Raw genomic sequence first — 14,876 nt, forward strand, 5'->3', positions numbered from 1 at the left:
TTGGTTGGTAGGATAGAAGGCGATGCAGAGAGGCAAATGTTTAAGGCTTTGCTTCTCTCTGCACGTTGATACGTTTATGTTCCAATTATCTGCATGAGCGAGGCTAACTGATTGGTCCAATATGACTACAATGGCTAAATAAAAAAACAAAACAATAAGCACTTACATCCTCATTCATAATACTAGAACCTGTGTTTATGTCTCATGTAAAAATCAGTTCCTCCTTAATGCCACTGTTTATGACTGAACATCAATCGCATAAATATCTTAGCACTTACTCTCACTTCACTTTGAACAATGATAAGATTTGTAACAGCAATTAATGCCAATGAGACTATTTATTAGAAGAGCGAGAACTATTTGTGTGTTCTGTTGTGTAGCGTAAAGTGATGTACACGTATTGATTCCATTCATTAAGGGGCTGATGGAAAAAAAAATAGGTGACAAGAATCAAAAGCAGATGTTTGCCAGCTGGCAGTGCTGGAGTACCTGAATGCGTTACACATTGCTTGTTATTAAAAATTATTATTCTTTTACTCCCTGTTGAAAGTAATATATTGCACTATAATGTTGAGCCTTATGTTTTCCCAACCCTAATATATTATAAGCATAAATCCCCATCCTTAAAAGAAGACCTGCAAAAGACTCTTTTAATACTTAAGTATTATCATCATCCCCTGATAAAACTGGCTAAGACCCAACCCCCAGTTAGCACATCTAAGAATAATATGATGAAAAGGGAAATATTTCCTCTATTATCTAGTTTTGGCTAGATAGATGGAGGTCACGCAACATACATTCAGCTTGAACATCATTCTGGGTTTGAGGGTCTTTTACTACAAGTTTTGCCCTAACTTGGTGCCTTAGAGATTTGTAGCGCTTCATAGATGTTACTCACACTGTACCTTCACATTATTGTCCCTAGGCACAATTAATTTGAAGTAAGTGGTATATATTCACATTGCAAAAATTTGTAAATTTTAGTTTTCCTCTCTCACGCCATTCTGTATGCATGAAAATGCACATCTGCCCATTATGTTGATAATCAAAGAACTCGTGCAATACAAATAACAACTTAATTGTAAGCAATTACACAAAACAGACAATTAAACTGAAGCAATACAGCTAATTCTGCCAATTGGACATTTTGTTTCCTTCCAGGTAAATATATTCTTTTTGATTCAGGAATGTATTGTCAAACTTCTTTAAACCTGATTTCAGAAAAACAAAAGCACAGTCAAGCACACACATAAACATTGCTGAAGTCACTCTGGACTAAAGTGAATTAGATACTCTGTTTGACCGAGTCCCAGTCACCTGTAGAGAATGAACCACTTTGTAGGCGATCCGCACAATCATAAAACACGATGGTAACGTGTACAGTGACACTAAAACTTTAGTGTAATCACATGAGAGATAATGCATTTAGGACATCGATGTGAAGGGCAACCAGGTCAGCGATTACCTTTAGTAACTAATAAATGTTACATCAACCAAAGCCTATGAAGTCTATTCAGTTGGTACAGCAGCAGCGGATGCTTTGATTCTCCGGTCAAGTAAGATTGATGATGAACATGAAAATATATTTTCAATGATTTTGTAGCCACTAAAACTGCTTTGTGAAAATAAAGCAAAATGCTTGTACAGCAGTTTTTCAGCCTATGGAAAGGGAGGCATTGAATGCCGAGGTCATGTAGTCATGCATGGAGGACTGCCAATATTGGGAGACTTCATTGCTGGAGTGTAAATCATTTAACTGATGCGGATAATCATACTCGAGCTTGTTCATGGACAAGGGGAAAAGAAGAAATGTGAATATGAGAGAGATGGGATAACCAAGATTTTTAACAAAGGGAGTTTGAGGAATTGATTTTGTTAAACATCCACAAAAAAATCAAAACTATAATAAGAATATCTTGAAAAGAAAAAGACATTTTAATCATCGCATATTTGCATATTCTAAGCTGCATTAACCAGTGCATGCAGGAGCATCCAAGACCGTGTAGCCAAAATGACTCATCAATGACAAATCACAACTTTGCCTTCTCAACAGCCCGGTCTTACAAAATATACTCAAATATTGAATCTCTTTATTTCTATGTTCATGGACACCAACTGTCAATGAACTCAAATTTCAATGGGAAAGTATTTCATGGCAGAAGCAGATATTTTTGTAGGAAAATGTCAGTAGGTGCCACCATAGCGACCAGAAAACAAAGTTTTAAAAGATGTGGCAACAACTGTATTTTAACCCAATTTCTTTCATTTGAAAGTAAATATGAGCGCAGAATGATGAAAAATCATATTCAGGGACATGAAATAATGTCGATGAACACACACACACACACACAAAAGTTGTGTCTAGCAACATGAATCAATAGATGTAAAGGTCTTGACTACATCACAAACTGCCGAGACCATGTTGTTCTGACAAACATACCTTATTTCTCTGTACAGCTAAATTAGAAGAGCACACAAGTTATAACCAAATGGGTACTGTACATATACAGTAAGCTTTTCCCCATCTGACAAAATCTTGCATTATAATAGCTGCTTGTAGGGACTATAGTATTACATTTCCTTGATTTTGTGTAGACACTCCCTGCATTTGGGTGCCGTTCAGGGAAAGATTGCAGTGGTATTTAATCCAGAAAATGTCCACTGTGGCTCTGAGGATTAGACTTTCACATTTGATAAAAACATTTTATCCCTAAACGTCAGACTGATTTTGTATCCACACAACACATCAGTGGAATTCTTTGTCTCCGGTTTGAGACTTGAGAAATGTGGCACAACAACACAGCCTCTTCTGACAACAAGGCTATTGTTTTATTAGACAGTGTTGCCTCACCATTTGTATCTTTGTTCACTGTGGATTTAACACTTTTCTTTATTCAGTAAGAAATAGGAATTCCATGGAAATAGAGAGACACTGTCACAGCACATATGAGGCACTGTTTAAAAATGAATTTCTGTAATTTCTTCTTGCTTCTCTAGATCCATGAAGGGAATTCCTAGGACAATAAAAAGGAGCCAGGTAGAAGTCACACACCACATGTTCACATTAGCAACACAAAAGCACATAGTTTAAACGTTTCAGACCGCAGTTAGATAACATGCATATCTTCAGGTCTGAAACCGATTCACTTGCTTTCTTGTGTTGTTTGAGTTCAAAAGCTGACCTTGGTGGTTTGTTTTGAGGCATTTTTAAAGATTATCTTCTTTTTTTTAAAGGGCAGAAATAAAAACAACACACCGACACATGCGCTAATTTTAGCATACACAAGTAACAGCAGATGCAAATACATTCTCCCACGTTGTGATACAATACAGATATCCATGTGGTCAATAAAATGTAAAAAGAAAACACACTTTGGTCTGTTTATACAGTAATGTTTAAGCATTAATTGGTCCTTAATGTTTTATATATTAAGGGCCAAATTAGGTAGTTTTCATAAAAATATTTATTATGCTAACAGAAGGAATCTCTAAGTTCATGTGCAGTCTTGACCTTGAGTTCTTGTCATTGTGGGAAAAGAAAAAGTCAGGAAATCACTAAAGAAATTATGAGATCGTATCAAGAAACCATTAATGTGTGCTATACATTTGGTGTCAAATTCAAGTCCCACATTAAGATACTACACTACTACGTGAAAGTATAACAATGAATGATGAGAGGACGAGTGCAAGGACGTGGCCCAGGGACAACACTCTTGCTGTAAAGCTTTCTAGTTCAGTATGTAAGGTTTTAGTGAATGATGAAACACAGCTTGTCTTCACCTACCCTGAAGTCTTACCAGCTTTCTGTCCGCACTCTAGTGGCTCCTACAAATCATTCATAACCCTGGTGCTAGCCTACAAACTAACCACTGTCTTAATGTCAGATCATGATTCAAACTTGCACTCAGGCCATGCAATCATACACGATAGCTCTGTTGCTCTGCTCTGTCCTGTATTTTCAACCTTGCAGTACTGGAATGATTTTTCTGACCTAAGAACAACCACTTCTTTCTCTGTGTATTAGGGTTGCGCCATTTGCTCCAAAGAAAAAAACTTCATATAGTCTCCCTTCCCGGATTGTAGATGACCGATAGCATCGACACCGGTGCGGGTGGCAGAGGAAGTTAACGTGCAGCCATTATGGTAGTAGTAGTAGTGCTATCCACCCTCCATAAAGCACAGTGTGTAGCCCAAAACTCTGTGTTTCTTTCTTACCTTTGAGCTACTAACAGTGGGAGTTCAATTTTTACTTCCAGAACAAAGAGACTTGCTAATCATGCGTAGTTAACAAAGGTGGAAAGTATCAGCTAAACAGCTTAAACAGTATTAAGTCATTATATTTGCAGACTCTATATTTTTTCCATAGAGCTAGAGTTCCTCTTACTCTTCCGGTATGTTTTTAGATGTTTAAAATGGCGCATCCTGCTCCCCCCCTAAAGTAGTTATCCTTTTTGTGGACTGGTGGAATAAAAATAGTTAAGGCAATTATATAAAAAAAAGTCTTTCTCCAAGTACACAGACCCTTTATGCTCCAAAAGTCTAACCAAAAGAAAATAAAGAATCAGTCCAGCAATCAAAAATATCCTGATTCCTGTCATTTGATGATGACGGTAGATCAGTCAAATAAATAACTACAATCAAAAATATCATTCCAATAGCTAATAAAGGGATGGAAAGAAGCAGCATTCACTCTTATTCAGCAGACAGCTTCACTGTGGATAGATCAGGTGGACATTGGATGTATTTGTATTCTGCTCTTAGCCAATTTCTTAGCTCATTTAAAAATTTTACAACTACCTGCACAGCAACAAAATTTCAATTCAAAAAGCAACTTACACAAATGCTACTGCAATCTGGCTGGTTGCTCTGGTGGTGTCCTGCAAATGATGTAGGCCACTTAGATTATTTTAGAAATATTTAGTGGAAAAATCTTTTGTGTTAAGAAGAGATATGATGTGACTCCAAAATTTAGAAATATAGTTTAGTCTGTTAGAAAAAGAGTAGGAAGGAGGAAAAGTTGCAGATTTACAAACTTCTCTGCAGTTTCCTTCCATCTGTCACCCTCCAAAACACCCCAAAGAGACTGTGTCCACTCTCCGACTGCCTAAGACACAAAAATCAATAATCAAGAAATCATTAAAAATAAAACTGTCACGGCTGCCGAGGCGAGCCGTGTGGAGTTGGAAAAAGGACCCAAGAGCAAGCAGTGTATGAAAAGATTAATGGAGTTTATTTACAAGGTGTCAGTGGCAGGAACAGAAAACGAATAATGAGACAAACTAACGGAAACCTAAACTGGGAAAACTAAAGAGCAACTAGAAATCCACAGGACACGGGGAGAAAGACAGAGAGACGCAGACTGACGGAGGATACAAAAACGCAGAGACACACAGATGAATGCAGAAAAGCGCGGACTTACATGGAGTAATACAGACGAACCAGCAACAGGCAGGAGAACACACAGGGCTTAAATACACACACCAGTAATCAGGGGATAAGAGACAGGAGGGCAACACAGCTGGGAGAAATCAGAGCTGACGGGACAGGGGAAATGTAAACTGAACACACTCATATCAGACATGAACCTTCAGAATAAAACAGGAAATTAACAGACAGAGAACCAGACAGGACACTGAACTTGACAGGCAGACTCATGAGCAGACACAAAAACACCATGGACAGACAGAGGGAACACAGAAGTGGGAGCAGGCAGGCAAAGAACAGAAACCTAACAAATGGCAAAATAACAACAGAATACACACTCGGAATGAACAAAAGCATAAGGAAACACAAAACACTGAGTCCTCAGACTCAGGACCATGACAGTACCCCCCCCCCCCTCAAGGGCTGGCACCAGACAGCCCAACAGAAACACAAAAACGGACCAAAACCAAAACCCCCCCCCACGAACCAAAAAACAGAAAACGACCCGACCAGGGCGGGCGGTGGGGGTCCAGGACGGAGGGACACAGTCCGAAAAGGCCCAGACGGACAAGGTCAGGGGGCCGACCCGGAGGCCAAAACAGTTCAGTTCCGGGGGCCGACCGTGTGAAAGGCAGCGGCAGTGGGGCAGGTCCGGAGGCCGGCCACGCAGTGGTGTGGAAACAGTTCTGGGGGCCGACCGTGCAGACGGCAACAGCGGCGTGGAAACAGCTCTGGGGGCCGACCGTGCGGACGGCAACAGCGGCGTGGAAACAGCTCTGGGGGCTGACCGTGCGGACGGCAACAGCGGCGTGGAAACAAGTCCGGAGGCTGGCCACATGGAAGGTAGTGGCGGCGTTCAGGAGGGCGTTCAGGAGGGCGTCCACGGTGGCGGAGATGCCCAACAAGCGGCCTGGCAGATGACCGATGATGTGGAGGTGGTAGTAGGGGACCTGAAGGCTGCGTGGCCCCTGCAGCCCCAGGCGAAGCGGAGGCTGGACCAGACGAGGCGGAGGCTGGACCAGACGAAGCTGATGAAGACACGGAGGCTGGACCAGACGAGGATGAAGCAGTGGCGGCTGGACCAGACGAGGATGAAGCAGTGGCGGCTGGACCAGACGAGGATGAAGCAGTGGCGGCTGGACCAGACGAGGATGATGCAGAGGCTGGACCAGACGAGGATGCAGAGGCTGGTGTAACCCATATCAACTACTCCCTGTCACATGACCCACGTCAGCTGATTTGAGGTCCCTCTTCTGATTGGCTCCTCCCACGTCGCGGCAACTCTGAAAACCGGCTGTGGAGGGATACTTCCGGGGTTCGACTCCTGCTGTGGCTGTGAGCTTATGGTATTTAGAACGGTGTTGGAAAACAAAGCGTTTTCTCCCCTCAATTCATCTTTAAACTTTAAACTCAGCGGTCAGGTTTTTTTTCCCCTTTGAATTGATCTTCTTCATATTGAAGTGGCGAGCCGGTAGGACCATTCTTTGTTTTCCCCTCTTTTCCCCCACTTAGCCGTCTTTGGATTACGGACATATTTCCCCCTTGTATGAAGCTGGACCCTAAGGAGGAATACCTTAAAAGTGAACTTTAAAAAGAAAAGGACCAAAAAAAAGGACTCTTAGCAAAAGGACTCTTGCACAGAAAAATCACAGCACTGATTTATTATTTAATTGTGGACATTTACGTTGTGTGTTGTGTTAATTATTTTGTTCCATTTCCCCTTTCCCCTATTTATTCAATATATTTTTGGTACAAGACATTGCAGTTTTTGGTCTCATCATTCACACCATCTGGGCTCCATAAAGAACTATTTCTTCTGCGCGTCAGTCAGTAAATTCATCCATTGACATAAACTAGTCCTTAAATAACTTAGCGTTACACGTGGCGAGCCAGCCAGGAGCCTGATGGGTGAATGAGTGGGGTTTTTTTGTGTTATTTGATGTAATTTGATATTCAGTATTTTCTGTGGTTTTGATAAGGTCCGCGACAAGAAAAAATGAAGTTTATTCAGGAAAGTGGGGTCAATGTTGCACATTCTGTCATTGTTTCTGGTGCCACGAACACTGAGAAAGATGAGGAAATTCTTGATTATTTGAAACAATACGGTCGTATAAAAACGGTTATTTTCGTGGATGACGCAAATAGTGTTTTTTACAAAAACCTGATCGTTGAATATTGTGATAGTTCTGCGTTAACTGCTCTTAATACGGTTTTCCCATATACTCATCAGTCAAAGAATCACTCGGCTTTGACTTTTTGTGTAAGATCGCTTGCCGCAGAATGCACAGCCACAGGAGGAGTCAGGACCCCTGCAGATTACCTCGGGGAGCTCAAGCAACTTGCACGCCGCAGCGGCAGGGATTTTCCAGATATTCTGCGGGAAATGATGGGACAAATTAGTGAGCATCTGGAAGGAATCGAACAAGACAGTGACTTAGAGGGAGCCTCAGTCCAAATTGTGGAGCCTGCATCATCTCTGCCTGGCCAGCAGGGGTCGTTGTCTGGACACTCCACAATCCCTGAGACAGCTACCAGCAATCCCTCACCTGACCAACAAGGGTCACTGCCACATCCACAAAGATTTTCACTGTCACAGACTGAAATGAACCCCCCAGAAATACAAAAAGTAGTGGTGGAGCATGTTGTAAAAACAGACACCGTACCTGCATTCAGACTTCGTCCTTTCTCTGGGAAGATCCCCAAACCAGCCAACGAAACAGATTATGAGACCTGGAGATCTCACATTGAACTGCTGTTAGCAGATCCAAATTTGGCACCTCTACAGATCACTCGTCGCATCCTTGAAAGTTTGCTACCTCCAGCAGCAGATGTTGTGAAAGGGCTGGGCTCAAACACAATTCCATCCATCTATTTAAAAGTGTTGGATTCTGCTTTTGCTTTAGTACAAGATGGTGAAGAGTTGTTTGCTCAATTCCTGAATACGTTACAGGACCCGGGTGAGAAACCCTCTGCTTTTTTGCAACGTTTACAACTCACATTGAACACTGTGATGAAAAGAGGTGGTATCTTGTCTTCAGACTTCAACAAACATTTACTCAAGCAGTTTTGTCGAGGATGCTGGGATAGCGATATCCTAAACAAACTACAGTTGGAGAACTTGAGGAGCGATCCCCCATATTTTGCAGAGCTCCTCCTACTGCTTCGAACTGAGGAGGGTAGACAGCTGGCCAAGGAGAATCTCATGAAGAAGCACCTAACTGCATCCAAGCCTCGTGCCGCTGTTCATTCACAGAGCACATGTGCTTGTAGCCATTCAGACACCAAGGCTATTAATGAGCTGAAGCAACAGATGCAGAAACTGCAGAGTCAAATGGCTGCTCTTCTCTCACAGAAATCTCAATTCTCCAAGCCAGCACCACCTCAACTCAGATCAGCACAACCAAGACCCTGCAGCAGTGCAACCAGTTCCCGGCCTAGAGCAGGCTACTGCTTTAAATGTGGAGAGGATGGGCACATGTCAGCAGGATGCGCCAACCCTCCGAACCCGACACTGGTTCTGAAAAAGAAGAAACAACTTGAAAAAAGACAGCAGGCTTGGGACAGCAATCACAAATCGTCAAACTAGAGGCAGTCTCTGTGGAGGGACAGACGGAGGCTGCAGTCGACCCATGTCCCAGTTACAAGCAGGATGGACATTCCATCACATTGCCTAAAGGACTCATTGGAACCAGAAGCACAGCACAGGTCACGATTGGAGGAACTGTATTCAACTGCCTGTTAGACACTGGGTCTCAGGTAACCACCATCTCTCACTCCTTCCACCATGATTATCTTTCTGACCATGAAATACAACCTCTGAAAAATCTCCTGGAGATAGAAGGAGCAAATGGCCAAGCTGTTCCATACCTTGGTTATGTGGAGCTGAACGTCACTTTCCCTCCCGACTTCTTGGGTTCCACCACAGCTGTTGACACACTTGCCCTGGTAGTTCCTGATGTCCAATCAGCTCAACAGCCGTCAATACTGATTGGTACGAACACTCTGGACTTGGCATATGAGAAAGCATTCTCAGACCAACAACCCTCCATTCCAGCGCCACATGGATACAGAGCGGTGCTGAAAATCCTTGAGCAACGATACAGACTGGCCAACAGTAACCATCACGGAATCATCAAGCTGCACACTGACGGACCACAGACCATCCCAGCTGGAAAAACTGTTGCCTTGGAGGGGTTAATTTGCGGACGCTGCCTCCAGGCCGAGAAGGCTGTGTTGGTGGAACATCCAACTTCGTCACCTCTGCCAGGTGGCTTAATGGTCCCGTCTTGTGTCATGGATTTCCCTTCTCACCAGCCATACCACTTACCTGTGGTAATCTGCAACCAGTCTGATCATGATGTAACCCTCCCAGCCAAAGCCATCATTGCGGAGATCAGTGCCATTCAGTCTATTCAGTGTCAGGAAAGGAGTCATGACAGTATGCCTCCTAACCCTGTGACCTCTGGGTTCAACTTCAACTTTGGTAACTCCCCCTTAACACCGGAATGGAAGAGTCGTATTACTGAGAAGTTAAACGCCCTCCATGATGTCTTTGCAAAACACGACCTTGACTTTGGGAAAACCAACAAAGTGAAACATCAGATCAAGCTCTCTGACCCTACTCCCTTCAAACAGCGCCCAAGACCAATCCATCCTCAAGATCTGGATGCGGTGCGCCAACACCTGAAGGAGCTGGTTGACTCTGGGGTCATCAGAGAGTCAGAGTCACCTTTTGCATCACCCATTGTCGTGGTGCGAAAGAAGAATGGGAGTGTGCGGCTCTGCATTGATTACCGGAAACTAAATCTGCAGACCATCAAAGATGCATATGCATTGCCAAAGTTGGAGGATACTTTTACAGCTCTCTCTGGATCAGAATGGTTTTCAGTCCTTGACCTTAAATCTGGTTATTATCAGATTGAAATGGAGGAGGAAGACAAGAGCAAAACAGCATTTGTATGTCCACTTGGATTCTATGAGTTCAACAGAATGCCCCAGGGAGTCACAAACGCACCCAGTACCTTCCAACGACTAATGGAAAAGTGCATGGGAGAAATGAACTTGAAAGAAGTCTTGGTCTTCATTGACGACTTGATTATTTTTGCACCAACGCTTGAAGAGCATGAGAGGAGACTACTGAAAGTCCTTCACCGTCTGAAGGAATTTGGACTCAAGCTCTCAGTTGAAAAGTGCATGTTTTTCCAGAAATCCGTTAAATACCTGGGGCATGTTGTGTCAAAGGATGGTGTGCAGACAGATCCAGATAAAATCGAGACACTTAAGTCCTGGCCGATTCCAAAGAATCTTAAAGAACTTCGCTCTTTCCTGGGTTTCGCAGGATATTACCGTAGGTTCATCCAAGGCTACTCTAACATCGTTAAACCTTTGCATGACCTTACTGCTGGATATCCTCCATCACAGCGGAAACTCAGAGCCACCTTCAAGCAAGAGCAATATTTGGATCCTAAGGAACCACTTGCCAGTCGCTGGACTCCTGCATGTCAACAAGTCTTTGACACAATTATCAAAAAACTCACGACAGCACCAGTACTTGCTTTCGCCGATCCCCAGAAGCCTTACCTTCTCCATACAGATGCTAGTTCTACTGGGCTAGGAGCTATTCTGTACCAGGAGCAACAAGGACAAAACCAGGTGATTGCTTATGCGAGTCGGGGTCTGTCGAGGTGTGAGTCCAAATATCCAGCTCACAAACTGGAATTTCTGGCTCTCAAGTGGGCTGTTACGGAGAAGTTTCATGACTATCTCTACGGCACCAACTTCACTGTCATTACTGACAGCAACCCACTCACCTATCTACTTACCTCTGCTAAATTAGATGCCACCAGTTACCGTTGGCTCTCTGCTCTTTCTACATTTTCATTCAAAATCATGTACAGATCTGGTAGGCAAAATCCAGATGCTGATGCTCTCTCTCGCAGGCCACATGGAGAACTCTCCAATGACCAGATGTCCCAAAAGGAGAGGGAGAGAATTCTCCGATTTGCCCAACATCATCTGGATCAGTCTTCCTCAATTTCCATCGATCAACACACAGTCAAGGCCCTTTGTGACCGGCAGCTCGTTTATAGTACGGCTGAAAAGATGTCCACCACCGCACTCATCCAGTCACTAACTGCCCATGCCGACAGTTTGCCTGACAGCTTCGTCAACGACACTCAGTTTGCACCTCCTGTTGTTCCTCAGCTGACGAATGCTGAAATCGCTGAGAGACAGAGGGAAGACCAGACCCTGAGGCATGTCATATTGCTGCTAGAGACTGGGGAAAGCCCACCTCCCGTCTTGCGGGATGAACTCCCAGAACTGCCCCTTCTACTCCGAGACCAACATCGCCTGGAGCTCCAAAACGCCATTCTCGTGAGGAGGAGGCAAGTTGGGGACCAGCTCTATCACCAGTTAGTGTTACCTCAGAAATTTCGGGCTGAAGTACTGTCAGAACTGCATGACCAGATGGGTCATTTGGGCATCGAACGTACTCTTGACCTCGTACGTCGAAGATTCTACTGGCCAAAAATGGCCAATGATGTGTGGAATAAAGTGAAGACATGTGAGAGATGCACCAAACGAAAAGCCTTACCTGAAAGAGCGGCACCCCTGGTGAACATTCGAAGTTATCGACCTCTGGAACTGGTTTGCATGGACTTTTTATCACTGGAACCCGACAGGAGCAGAACCAAAGACATCCTGGTAATAACAGATCACTTTACCAAGTACGCTGTCGCTGTCCCCACTCCAAACCAAAAAGCAAAGACTGTCGCCAAATGTCTCTGGGACAGTTTTCTGGTTCATTATGGTATCCCAGAAAAGCTCCATAGTGATCACGGACCAGACTTTGAGTCACGCACAATAAAAGAACTCTGCAAAATGGCTGGAATTCACAAAATAAGAACTACACCATACCATCCACGAGGAAATCCAGTCGAGCGCTTTAACAGAACACTCCTGAATATGCTCGGAACACTCACCACAGAAGAGAAAACTCACTGGAAAGATTTTGTTAAGCCCTTGGTCCACGCATACAACTGCACCCGGAGTGATGTTACTGGCTACTCACCCTATGAGCTCATGTTTGGTCGACAACCTCGCCTCCCGATTGACCTGGTCTTTGGACTGCCTGTGGACGGCAATCAACTGACTCATTCGCAATATGTCCAGAACCTGAAGTCAAATCTAGAAAAGAGCTACAAAATTGCCATTGGCAATGCGGAGAAGCTCATGGAAAGAAACAAGAGCCGTTTCGACCAACATATCACCCCCTCTGAACTGGACGTTGGTGACAGGGTGCTGGTACGTAATGTGAAACTCCGAGGCAAACACAAAATCGCAGACAAATGGGAACCAGACATCTATGTGGTGGTAAAAAGAGCAGAAAATCTTCCAGTGTACACTGTCCGACCGGAGAACAAATCCAAACCGATTCGTACTCTACACAGAGATCTCCTATTACCATGTGGATTTTTGCCGCATTCCACTCGAACCAACCGAACAACTGTAAAACCAACCAGGAAGCAGTCATTCAACCCTTCTGATGAGGACTGTGCACAACCTCAGTCAGACGATGAGGATGAAATGATACCGCATCAATGGTATGATCCTGTATCAGAGCCTCTGCAATTCACCACTGTCCACAATCTGCCAGAACCGTCATCTGCCGTTCCAGCCACTGAACCTTTACCATCTGATACACCAGTCTGTGAACCTGCTACGCTCCCTTTGCCTCCTCTTGAGCCAGCAGAGAGCGAAACCCCTGACTCAAAAACCCCCGTCAAGGAGGAAGCTCCTGATACTGTGGAATCAGAGGACAGTCTGTCCTCTGCTGAACCTACCAATGTTGAATTGCGGACTGAGTCCAGTATGTCCTCTGCTGCTGATCTACCATCTAACTCTGACACCTCCAGCTCTGAACTAGAACCTCTGAGAACATCAACTTCGATCAGGAAACCTCCGGACCGGTTACAATACTCTACGCTTGGTCAGCCCATCTTGAAGAGTATTCAGGCACTAGTCCATGGCTTAACCACTGCCTTTACTCATGCACTGGAGGATGAAGAGGACCATCTGCTTACTGCCACTGAACAACCTGTCATCCGGACCCAACCACCATGTACAGGGACGTACATGAGATTGAGGGGGGAACCTGTAACCCATATCAACTACTCCCTGTCACATGACCCACGTCAGCTGATTTGAGGTCCCTCTTCTGATTGGCTCCTCCCACGTCGCGGCAACTCTGAAAACCGGCTGTGGAGGGATACTTCCGGGGTTCGACTCCTGCTGTGGCTGTGAGCTTATGGTATTTAGAACGGTGTTGGAAAACAAAGCGTTTTCTCCCCTCAATTCATCTTTAAACTTTAAACTCAGCGGTCAGGTTTTTTTTCCCCTTTGAATTGATCTTCTTCATATTGAAGTGGCGAGCCGGTAGGACCATTCTTTGTTTTCCCCTCTTTTCCCCCACTTAGCCGTCTTTGGATTACGGACATATTTCCCCCTTGTATGAAGCTGGACCCTAAGGAGGAATACCTTAAAAGTGAACTTTAAAAAGAAAAGGACCAAAAAAAAGGACTCTTAGCAAAAGGACTCTTGCACAGAAAAATCACAGCACTGATTTATTATTTAATTGTGGACATTTACGTTGTGTGTTGTGTTAATTATTTTGTTCCATTTCCCCTTTCCCCTATTTATTCAATATATTTTTGGTACAAGACATTGCAGTTTTTGGTCTCATCATTCACACCATCTGGGCTCCATAAAGAACTATTTCTTCTGCGCGTCAGTCAGTAAATTCATCCATTGACATAAACTAGTCCTTAAATAACTTAGCGTTACACTGGACCAGACGAGGATGCAGAGGCTGGACCAGACGAGGATGCAGAGGCTGGACCAGACGAAGATGATGAGGATGCAGAGGCTGGACCGGATGAAGTCAAAGCAGACGCTGGACCAGGCGACGAGGATGAAGCCAAAGCAGATGCTGAAACCGGACCAGGCGAGGCCGAAGACTCTGAGGCCGCAGCAGGCGAGGGTGATGAGACTGCAGCTGGTGATGAGACTGCAGCTGGTGATGAGACTGCAGCTGGTGGCTGGACGGGCTCCTCGGGTCCCCCAGCTGACGAGGCAGATGGCTGGACGGGCTCCTCGGGCCCCCCAGCAAAAACAGTCTCAGAACCAGTGGGCACTGGAGCCCCTGGCACACACAGAACAGAACCAGCAGGTGCGGAGACCTCTGGCAGGAACGCAACAGAACCAGCAGGCACCCGGGCCTCTGGCAGGAACGCAACAGAACCAGCAGGCACACGGGCCTCTGGCAGGAAGGCAACAGAACCAGCAGGCACACGGGCCTCTGGCAGGAAGGCAACAGGACCAGCAGGCACACGGGCCTCTGGCAGGAACGCAACAGGACCAGCAGGCACACGGGCCTCTGGCAGGGACAGAAC

This window comes from Mchenga conophoros, linkage group LG22 (assembly GCF_057382185.1).
Source record: "Mchenga conophoros isolate Kocher_MC1m ecotype Shallow Benthic linkage group LG22, M_conophoros_male_GT1.1, whole genome shotgun sequence".
NCBI lineage: Eukaryota > Metazoa > Chordata > Actinopteri > Cichliformes > Cichlidae > Mchenga > Mchenga conophoros.